Source organism: Erythrolamprus reginae, chromosome 1, assembly GCF_031021105.1.
Source record: "Erythrolamprus reginae isolate rEryReg1 chromosome 1, rEryReg1.hap1, whole genome shotgun sequence".
NCBI lineage: Eukaryota > Metazoa > Chordata > Lepidosauria > Squamata > Dipsadidae > Erythrolamprus > Erythrolamprus reginae.
The window spans coordinates 167,029,842-167,040,805 of NC_091950.1; positions in this window are offsets into that span (position 1 = coordinate 167,029,842).

The window sequence follows — 10,964 nt, forward strand, 5'->3', positions numbered from 1 at the left end:
TTCACAACTAGGCTGTCATGACTCATCATGGGGCTGTCCTGGACAGTGTAAAAGCAAGGTAACTGGGCAACCAAGTATTGTTGGGCAGCCCCAATATTGCAGGGGCTGCATTGGTGGTCGGTTTTCTGGTGCAACTCAAGGGGCTTTCAGATCCAACGTGGCTTATGGCACAACCATTTTGGAGAATAAAGCTGCACATACAATTTGCCTACCCGAGATATATGAGGGTGAGTCAAAAAGTAATGCCAATTTATTTAGGACAAGTGAGGTTTTTGATAAAAATACCTGAAATTTTTCCCAGTTTTCCCAGTTATCATTTCGTTCTGAAATATTTTGTTTCTTACTTTTCAGGTTTGTGGACTCGCAAGGAAAATTCAAAATGGCTGCCCCCTTAGAGTTGAATTCCTTGTTCTTCAGTCACTTTTTTCAGTCCCATTGTCACTTTGAAAGGTCATTAAATGAACCGTTGCAAGTCAAAGACTACCTGTAATGTTAATGCATGTCGTTACTGCATATTCTTGTTTTAAGCTCTTTTAAGTCAATGGCTGAAGCAGCATAAAGCAGGGGTGAAATGCTTCCGGTTTGCTTGTGCCTGTCAGTCATTGGAAAGGCAGTTGCGGAGGCAATGTGAGGCTCCGCCTACCTGCCTGGATGCCACCATTTGGGTTATTTTATCCTTTGTGCATGCACAAAGCATTTGTCGTGATGAAATAGCGGATGCCAGTTTATCCCGAACATTCCGTCCGGGCAGGTGGGTGGAGCCTCATGCTGCCTTTGCAACTAGCTCAACGACTGACAGGCACGAGCAAACCAGGAGCACTTCACCCCTGGCATAAAGGCATTTGTCACAAACAAATGTATTCGCTTGCATTTTCAGAGAATGTTTTCTGGAAGGGCCACTTTCTGTCAAAATTACAAAAGCGGTTGTTGATTTCAAAAGGTTAGAGAAGAAGATCCTTGCACTAAAGCTGCACAAAAATCAATTCATGCTTTTCTTAAGCTGTCGCTTTCATATTGACTACAGTGCACCTGAACTGTTCTCAGATGTTTCTCTGGGAATAAATATATTGTATGCATAAATGTATGTGTTTCTCTGGGGACCTGAGGGTTAATTCTGATTGAACAGCAACAGCGCTATAAATGTGATAACTGCTAGGCACAGCCACAGTCCTGACTCTGTGATTTTACTCTTTCCAGACACATTAATTTTAACCTTTTTCATGAAGTTCAGAAGATCAATGTTTTCATCGTCTACCCGCCTACCTCAATTTTTGCCACCCATTGTTAAGAATAATGGGTTTGTGATTAGATATCTCTGGCTAGGAAACTGAGTAAATTATGAAACCTGAAATAACAAAAGAAAGCAAACTTTCTCAAGACGTTGCTCTGGGTCTTTCTCTTCTTCCATTCCTAATTATAGTAGGAATATGCTCTAACAATTTTATTTTGCCCTGTCCTTATGACATTGCTACTGTTCCAAGCTTGTGATGCAGACAGACTTCAATCATCCTTAGTTGCTGTTCCAGTTCTTTGTAGTATTTCCCCCTTCATGTGATAGCAATGAGTACTGCATGTAAAGAACTTTAGTAGGCTAAATCCTGCCTTAAAAATAAATTACAGACAGAACAGCTAATAGGTGCAAAGGGAAGGAGGTTCCTAATAACAGACCTTAACCAGCACCTTGTGTATGGAGAAGACATTCATTTGAAAGAGGGGTCAAAGAGGCCATCTATGTCAGAGTTGAACAGCAACCGAGAGGGAGGGATACAACATAATCTATCTCCAATCTACAACACAGTTCTTTCAGCAGTTCCAAGAAGGCTCCATATCCATTTGCACTACTCAGGCAACCCTGACGACACAGATAAACCTCCTGGTGGCCTTACGGACCTTCTAAAAGAATGCTAACGTCCAGCTACCTGCGAGGAATATAAATCCTTCCATTCCCCTCTATCCAGTCAGAGCTGAAGAAGCTTCTTGGATGAGAAGCGAAACGTCTTCAAAGAAAACCCAGAAAGTGCAGTTGCCTCTTGAAAAAAGCATCTTTGGGATAAAGAAAGTATACTTCATTAATATGTAGTTCTCTATCCAGACAGAGAAATAAAAAGGACAAGACACTTTAGCATAGCACAAGAAAGTAACTGAAGACAACCTTTCTCCCTAAATTCTTTTTATACTTATTTCCACAAATAGCTGTTCTCTGAAGCAGATAAACACTTCCCAGCAACTGATTAGAGCCCACAGGTTTGGCCTTTTCTGGGTCTCGTCGGCAAAACAATGCTGACTGGTGGGCCCACATTGGAAGGCCTTCTCTGTGGTGGCACTGGCTCTCTGGAACCAACTACCCCAGAGATCTGTACCGCCCCCATCTTCCTGGCCTTCTGGAAAGTCTTAAAAACCTGGCTCTGCCAGCAGGCCTGGGGCCGTTGAGCAATAGCACTTAGGTCCGGCTTAGACGTGATGAATGTTTTTAGTACTGGGGTTTTAAATTGCTCTATATTGTTTTATTTGTTGTATGCTGCCTAGAGACCATCACTCCGTGTGCTGCACTGGCTACCAATTTGTCTCCGGTCACAATTCAAGGTGTTGGTTATCACCTATAAAGCTCTACATGTCTTAGGACCAGACTATTTACGGAACCGTCTCCTGCCACATACCTCCCAGTGACCGATTAGCGCCCACAGAGTTGGCCTTCTCTGGGTCCCATTGACAAAGCAATGTTGGTTGGTGGGACCACGAGGTGAGGGCCTTCTCTGTGGTGGCCACGGCTCTTTGGAATCAACTACCCCCCCCCCAAGATCCACACTATCCCCATCCTACTGTCTTTTCGTAAGGCCCTGAAGACCTGGCTTTGCCAGCAGGCCTGGGGGCCATGAGATTGATATCTTATTCCGGCCAAGATATGATTGATGGAGATGTTTGATTGTATGACTGTAGTGGGTTATTCAGTTTTAAGCGTATTTTAATGTCTGCATTTTAATTATTTGATTATTCTTATTGATCAATTGATTGATTGATTGGATTTTTATGCTGCCCCTCTTGGAGGACTCGGGGCGGCTCACAACATATAATAAACAATATACAATATCTTGAATCCAATTAATTAATTAAAAATCTAAAACTCCCAAAAAGCATAAAAAAACAATCATTCCATACACTCAATATTCTCTTATCTTGTTGTAAGCTGCCCTGAGTCCCATGGGCTTGTGAGGCATATAAATTTAAATAATAAATAAATAAATAAATAAATAAATATACATGCTTGAGAAAACAAACAAACAAACAAACAAACAAACAAACAAATCCCAGTCTCATTCTGTTCATTCTGGATATTTGGCTGACTAGCAGAGAGTTGGCTGCTTGTGGATGTTCGCTTTGGAAGGCTGCTCTTTACATACAGCCCTCTTACGACTTCTCAGACAGCCCTCTTGGTAATCAGCTTTGACAGCCAGCTGAGCCCATTTGTTAAAAGCATATGCCCTTCACCATAGGGTTTAATTGGTGTCTGTGGGGGGGAGGGTGTTCCCACCAGCTACTGATGTCAAGAAAGGGGGAAGGCAGCAAAGCCAGAAGCATTAACCAAGGGCTTTGCTTAACATGCCCTGAACAATGGAGATCAGGATATTATAATGTGCCCCAAAGGCTGGAAGCCAGGTGAGAATGAAAAGATAAGGATTGGCTGTGTGGACAGAAAATTTCCTGCTAGTTTAGTCTTCTGCTAATTTAAGGACAGTGGGAAGCAGGAGCAGGTTGCCCTTAGAAATGAACTGGACAGTTGCCTGATGTGCCATGTTTAATTAGATAGCCCATTTGAAGAAGAAGAAGAAGAAGAAGAAGAAGAAGAAGAAGAAGAAGAAGAAGAAGAAGAAGAAGAAGAAGAAGAAGAAGAATCTGCCTTGGGGTTTGGGGATGGAGGCCAAGGGCAAGAGCTGATGACAGTTAAATTTAGGGTTTCATCTCGTAGAGAGCATTTAACTGAGTCATGGGGAAAGCCAATTATGTTGACAGTATATTATGTTCATTAGAGGTTAACTGTAAAGGGAAGAAAGAATAACCTTGAGAAACAAAAGGAAAAGATAACAATAGCAACAACAATACATTTATATACACCTTCACAATGCCTTATAGCCTTCTCTAAGCAGTTTACAGAGTCAGCCTATTGCCCCCAATAATCTGGGTCCTCATTTTACCAACATGGGAAGGATGGAGAGTTGAGTCAACCTTGAGCTGGTGAGAATCGAACTGCCGAATTGCTGGTAGTCAACAGGCTCTCTGAGCTAATGATCTTTTAGCTAATGATCTGCAGCATAGTCATCACACACTTATAAGTAGTGTAAGTCCACCAGTGTCACGAAGGAATGGTCCATGGTTGTTTTTATTTTGGTCAACCAATTATTTGTTTTTGTTGGGTGCATTCAAGACAATGTTAGATAAAAGTAATTTGAGCCTGGAGAAGAAGTGTAATTTGAGAAAGCATCTCAGACAGGACTCTCCCTGGTTTTCACAAAGATAACGATAAAAAGAGGGGAGAGATTAAGCGTATTTAGACTTGGAAGTTTTTGTTGTAATAAAAACAGCATTAACATTCATAAGTTATTTTCCTAGTCTGCCCTGCCTTGACAGCCTGACAATTATAGATTTGTTTAAATTTTGATTCCACTTGCGTGTTCATTGATGTTCATTTATTGTAAGTATTTTGGAGCCAGATGAGTACTTTTGGAGAACAAAAGGAAAGGATCCATTCTATTCTCAATAGGTTCAAATTGTACATTAGATCAGGTTTCCTTAAGTTGCTACTGCAGGGTATAATAATATGCTAATATAACACTCCCAACTTAATGCTCTCCATATATTCAGGGATTACAACTATCAAAAACACCACGATACAAGGAAATCTGTGTTTTATAGTTTCAACTCATTCAAAGGGCAAGAATCTAATGCTATCACTGGATCATTTTTATTGCAGCTGATTGGGGCTTTTGATCCTTAGATTTTGCTAATATCACAAGCTATGCCAAGAAAAAAAAAGCTTCTGCTGAAAATATTAAGGCGCAGATTATCTTGCAACTAATTTAAGAACGGCAGCAAGAAAAAAGGTGGGACAGCCATCATTGTAAAACCTCTTTGTTTCTGGTGCCGATTTGTTTTTTGATGTTATCTGGCAGCGCTGAGTGATTTCTTCCTGTAGGACTCCCATTTGGTCCTGCAAAAAGGAAGGGCTGGAACACTGGAGTCTTTTGACTTTTGATTCAGAATCAAATGGCACAACTTGCTCCCTGCCCTTTCCCACCTTTCTTATCTCCCTGTGCCTATTCAAAAAGGCAAGGCATTTGCAGCAGACACCACGTCTTTACAGCAAGTAACAATTGTCTGCCTTGTACACTTAGGGTCATAAGCCCCAAATGCAGCCAGAAAGTAATAACTGTTGATGTAATTCCCCCCCCCCCCGGTTCCGTTTGTGAGTTTTCTCATTGGTTGTTGTGGAAGCAGAGCAGGGTGGCTACAGAATGCCCAATTACAGAGACATTAGGTTTGATCCCGAATAGTTCATCTTTCTCTGCCTTTCCCTTAGCATCAGAACATAGCTAAGTTATGAGAAAAATATAGACTTTTTCCCCCCATTATGCCACTACTAGTTTGTATAGAGCTAAGATGCATTGTCTTTAATATTTGTACTAGCGTGGTTCCAAATCCAGAAGAGAGACAGAATGTGGAAGGAACAAAGAATTGTAACGATGGGCAGGTTTACATAGCAATTAACCATCCATCCTTCTCGCTACTAATTGTTTCCTGCAAACATTGTATGCATCAACACCAGTGATGGGCTCCTACAGGAATGGTCAGGAACGCAGTTCCCGTAGCAAAATTTGGAGCTCCACCCCAGAGCACCAAATTTGCACTGAAGGATTTTTAATTTATTTATTCATTTGTCCAATACACAGATACATAGGAAGAAAAATAGACATGTGATAATATAAAAGAGGGTGAAAGTGAACTTAGAGGAGAGGATATATGAAAGGAAGAGAATATATGAGATAGGTGAAAGAAAGGAAAGACAATTGGACAGGGGACGAAAGGCACACCAGTGCACTTATGTACGCCCCTTACTGGCCTCTTAGGAACCTGGAGAGGTCAATCGTAGAGAGTCTAAGGGAGAAGTGTTGGGGGTTAGGGGTTGACACAATTGAGTCCAGTAATGAGTTCCACGCTTCGATAACTCGATTGTTGAAATCATATTTTTTACAGTCAAGTTTGGAGCCGTTCGTATTAAGTTTGAATCTGTTGCGTGTTCTTGTGTTATTGCAGTTGAAGCTGAAGTAGTCATTGACCAGTAGGACAATGTTGAAACAAAATGCCTAAGCCACGCCCACAGTGTGGTAGTAAAAATTTGGTAGCCCATCACTGATCAACACTATTACCAATTGCAGTGTTGGCACAATACTGTAATGTTGTGGAAGGTTTGGGCTGCATTCCCAAGGAATTCTGTCTCCAAAATGGCTTGGATTAAAATACATGGATCCTTGCTTAATGACTCACAACTCTCAGTTAAGGAAGACTGGCAGGATTGCAGTGGCTATGCAATGCAGTCATGTGACATCTCGCTTTAAGAGCACATCGCTCAGCAACAGAAATTCTGGTCCCAATCATGGTTGTGGTTGAGAACTACTTGTAGATTCATACTGTAGAAGAAACTGGTTGCAGAAGACCAGCAAAAGCCTGACTTCCAGTTATGAATAGCAACCACAAAGCTTATTTGTGTCCAAATGCTTAAAACGTATGCTTAGGGAAAAGCCAAGAATGGATTTTTTTGGGTGAGATCAGCCTAAAGACTCCTTCAAACCCCCTGTGACTAGATGGATATACCCATGAAGTTTCCTTGGAAACAGCATGGATGTGGTTTATTATTTTTCCAAGATTTTTCCCCCCCATTCCCAACTCAGCCTATAATGGGAGCTCTTCGGTGCTCTCTAAACTTGATTGTTTTTTGCAGATGTTTCATTACCCAACTTGATAATATCATCACTGCTAGAAGTGAATGGATTTTTCTCTCTGTTTATGTACAAGTAGCTTTTCCTTCAGTGTTGGTTGGAGTGGTCTTGGTGGTTTCTTGACCAGGCTATTGTTCACTGTTAGCTTGTTTGTCTGAGTTGGCATTCCTTGATTGGGGTATTGGGTGTTGTTTGATTGTCTGATTAGTATTGTTCTTGGTATTGATTTATGCTTCTCTGGGTGCCATCTTGCTTACAATGCATGATCTAGATAGCTTCCAACCTACTGGTGTTCCCAAGTAACTTGAGGACCTGGCTTTTGCTTAGGCTTTTGGCAAGGATGATTGAAGCCATTTGGATTGCGTAGATTTGTCTGTTTTGTGGTTGTTGTTGTTGTTGCAATCTGTTGGGTTTTTTTGTCAGCTCTGTCATCTTATACTCCTTATTCCATTCATTATTTTATTTCTTTTTGAACTGGCCAGGATTACTGGGAGTCATGTAAGATAGATAAATGTGAATGAAGCAAATGTTAATCAAATCCAACATTGCTTAACTTTTTGAGATTAGTTAAGCTCAGCTAATGCTGCCATCTAGAAGAGAGAAAAGGATTACTATCCCTCAATTTTTAGTGCCAGTCTGCCTACTTTGTTAATGTTTAATTCTCGTTTGGTTTCAATAGGTGGATCACAGAATTCTTATTAAAAGACAACAGGTCTTACAAGTTGAAAGTCTACCTATCCTTATCTATAAGGAAAGATGGAAAAATGTTTATCATTTTATACAACGTTATAACTTTTTAACAACCATTATAATGTTTCCACATTAAGTTATAGTTAGCTAAGAATTTCATACGGTCTTCTAACAACTCTAACAACTCTTCTAACAGCACTAGCAACTCTGGGTGGCATGCAGAAAACAAACAGCAAAATGAACAAATCAATTATAGCTAAACTCGCCACTTCTATTTAACTTCCTATTCCAAGTGAAATATCTAGCCTTTGTAAACAATTGTGGCAGTTAATGGTGATTGTACAGATTGTTCTGATTACATAGACCAAATGTTTCCAATTTTTTGCTTTGGAAAACTAACAAGAGGTGGTAAATAGGCTTTAAAAGATAACTAAACAAATCTGTGGACAAATACTTGCCATGTGAACCTCCACGTTCTTTCCTTCAGAGGAATTAAGCCTCCAAATTCAGTGGCAATCAATGTTTGAGTACCAGATTCTTAGTGTGAAGAAGTGGTATCAATAAAGTTCATATCTTAGATTGCTCAAAGGAATCCAGCTATTGCAACAAAATGCTACCACTTTTTTTTTTTTTTAAACCTGAATCTATAGTTGAGCAAAATTTATTGTGGAAACCAATTATTAGGCTAATCAGATTATTTATGGATTTAAATAAATATTATAGAATCCCACTCTGTACACAAAGAGCCCCCTCGGTTGTCTAGCAGTTGTATGCTTACTTGTTATCATCAAACAAATAGTGTGTGGACTATTGTGCAGCAATCCGGAGTTTTATTTTAGTCCCCAGAGTTGACCTTCAGTGACCCTGCTGGATCTTCTACCACCACTATCAAAACCCAATTCTTTGTCTTGAATAAAATTCCTTTTCGTCCAGCTTGCTATTCTCCATATACAGCATTTTCATAGTGGCCTTCTGAGTTTTTAATCTACAATGGACAGGATAACACATTGTGTGTGAAAGACTACAGCCTTTAAGTCTCTGCCCAAGTAGACAGAGGGATTGGCTTACAACCTTCAGTCCATCAGCAAAATGAAACTGACTTGATTCTTGCCCTCTTGGCCTGTATGCTTTTTGCAGTAACCAACTTGGAGAGAAATGAACAAGTAATAATAGTCAGTTCCTCTCTTAAGCCCCAAGGCGCTCTTCTTTTACATAGCAGCTGAGGAAAGGAAATGCACTAGGATTAATCCATTTCCCTTTGAAGACAGCTGGGTGCACTCAGTGCAAAGAACTGGGGTATTATTTTAATTGTTGTCACCTGGCAGAGGTCCTGAATCTGCAGCGTCATTGAAACTGGCAGGAGAAGAGAGAGGAACGGAATATAGAAATTGGTTGGTTGCAGCATCTGTGTAGGGGGTGGGACTTTGTACTTTTCTCATAGCTTCTTCTGTTTCTGTTTTATGATTGAAACCTGGAATAAAACTGATACACACAAACACACACATACATGCACACAAATATGCACACATATTCACATACACCTTGCAAGAGTGCATTGGCATTCTTCAGTCTCGAAAGACCATGGTATCATGCTCTTTGCAAGAGCACCAGCTGTAAATATTGAATAGGGTGTTGTGCACTCATCATCATCATCGAGTGGAGGAGTGAAGAGCCCTTTACTCCTCCACTCGAAACAAAATACCCTACGAAAGCAGAATATCAATCCTAGGTCTAGAAAGCTTAGAACTACATCGCCTAAAATACGATCTAAGTATTGCCCACAAGATCATATGCTGCAACATTCTACCTATCAATGACTACTTCAGCTTCAATCACAACAGCACAAGAGCACGCAACAGATTCAAACTTAATATTAACCACTCCAAACTTGACTGTAAAAAATATGACTTCAGCAACCGAGTTGTCGAAGAGTGGAACTCATTACCTGACTCAGTAGTGTCAACCCCTAACCCCCAACATTTTTCCCTTAGACTATCCATGATTGACCTCTCCAGGTTCCTTAGAGGTCAGTAAGGGGTGTGCATAAGGGCACCAGTATGCCTTCCGTCCCCTGTCCAATTGTCTCTCCTTATCTCATTTATCTTTTCTTCCTTTCAAATATGTTCACCTATATTTTTATATCTTTTCTTCTATTCTTTTCTTTGTTTATATTATTACATATCTATTCTCTTTAATGTGTATCATGTATTGGACTAAATAAATAAATAAATAGATAAACAAACAAACAAATAATAATAAATAAATAAATAAATTTTATGATAGTCAACACAACTATTTCCCTACCTTTCTCCCTTCCTGCTGATAGAAAAGACTTTGCAGAGGTGTAATTTTATCTTCTGGCCCATCTCTTTTAAATTCTTAGCAAACAAATGAACCAATGTAGAGTAAAGGTATTTCTTGACCTACAGCAATTCCTTTAGTGACTGTTTAAAGTTACAGTGGTCCAGGAGGGAAAATGATTTATGACCGATCTTCACATGGCAGTTGAAGCATTCCCTATGGTCAGATGATCAAAATTCAGGAACGTGGCATCTGGCATGTATATGGTACCTACACTCTCCTGGGATCATATGGTCACCATTTGTAACCTTATCAGCTGGCTTCCCACCAGCAAAGTCAGTGGGTTTAACAACCACATGATTCACTTAACAACTGCACTGATACATTTAACAACCATGACAAAAAGGTTGTAAAATGGGACACAACTAACTTAATGACTGCCTTGCTCAGCAACGGAAATGTTGGGCTCATTTGTGGTTTGTAAACCAAGAACAACCTATAGTAGTTAAGGAATTGGGCTTGGGTTATGGATTAGGAGGATGTGATTTCCATACAGTGTTAGTGGTTGCTGAATGGTATAGGCCATTAATTAGCTGGATTTATATAATACAACTTAACAAAACATCTTGGCCTTTCAAGCAAAAACAGGGAATGTATGACCACTACTGGAACTGGAAACTCACTCATTAAGAAGAGTGATGCTAAGTGAAACATCCAGGATTTTGCTCCAGCTTTATAGACTTTTGAAGGTAATAAATGTGAGGACTGGTTTCAAAGTTACGTTTTCATCACCTCTGTAGCTGTGAATAGTCAGTTGCTAAATAAGAACTGCAGTGATACCTCTACCTAAGAATGCCTCTAGTTACAAACTTTTGTAGATAAGAACCGGGTATTCAAGATTTCTTGCCTCTTTTCAAGAACCATTTTCCAATTACAAACCCAAGCCTCTGAAACTGTAACCAGAAAAGGCAGGGAGAAGCCTCT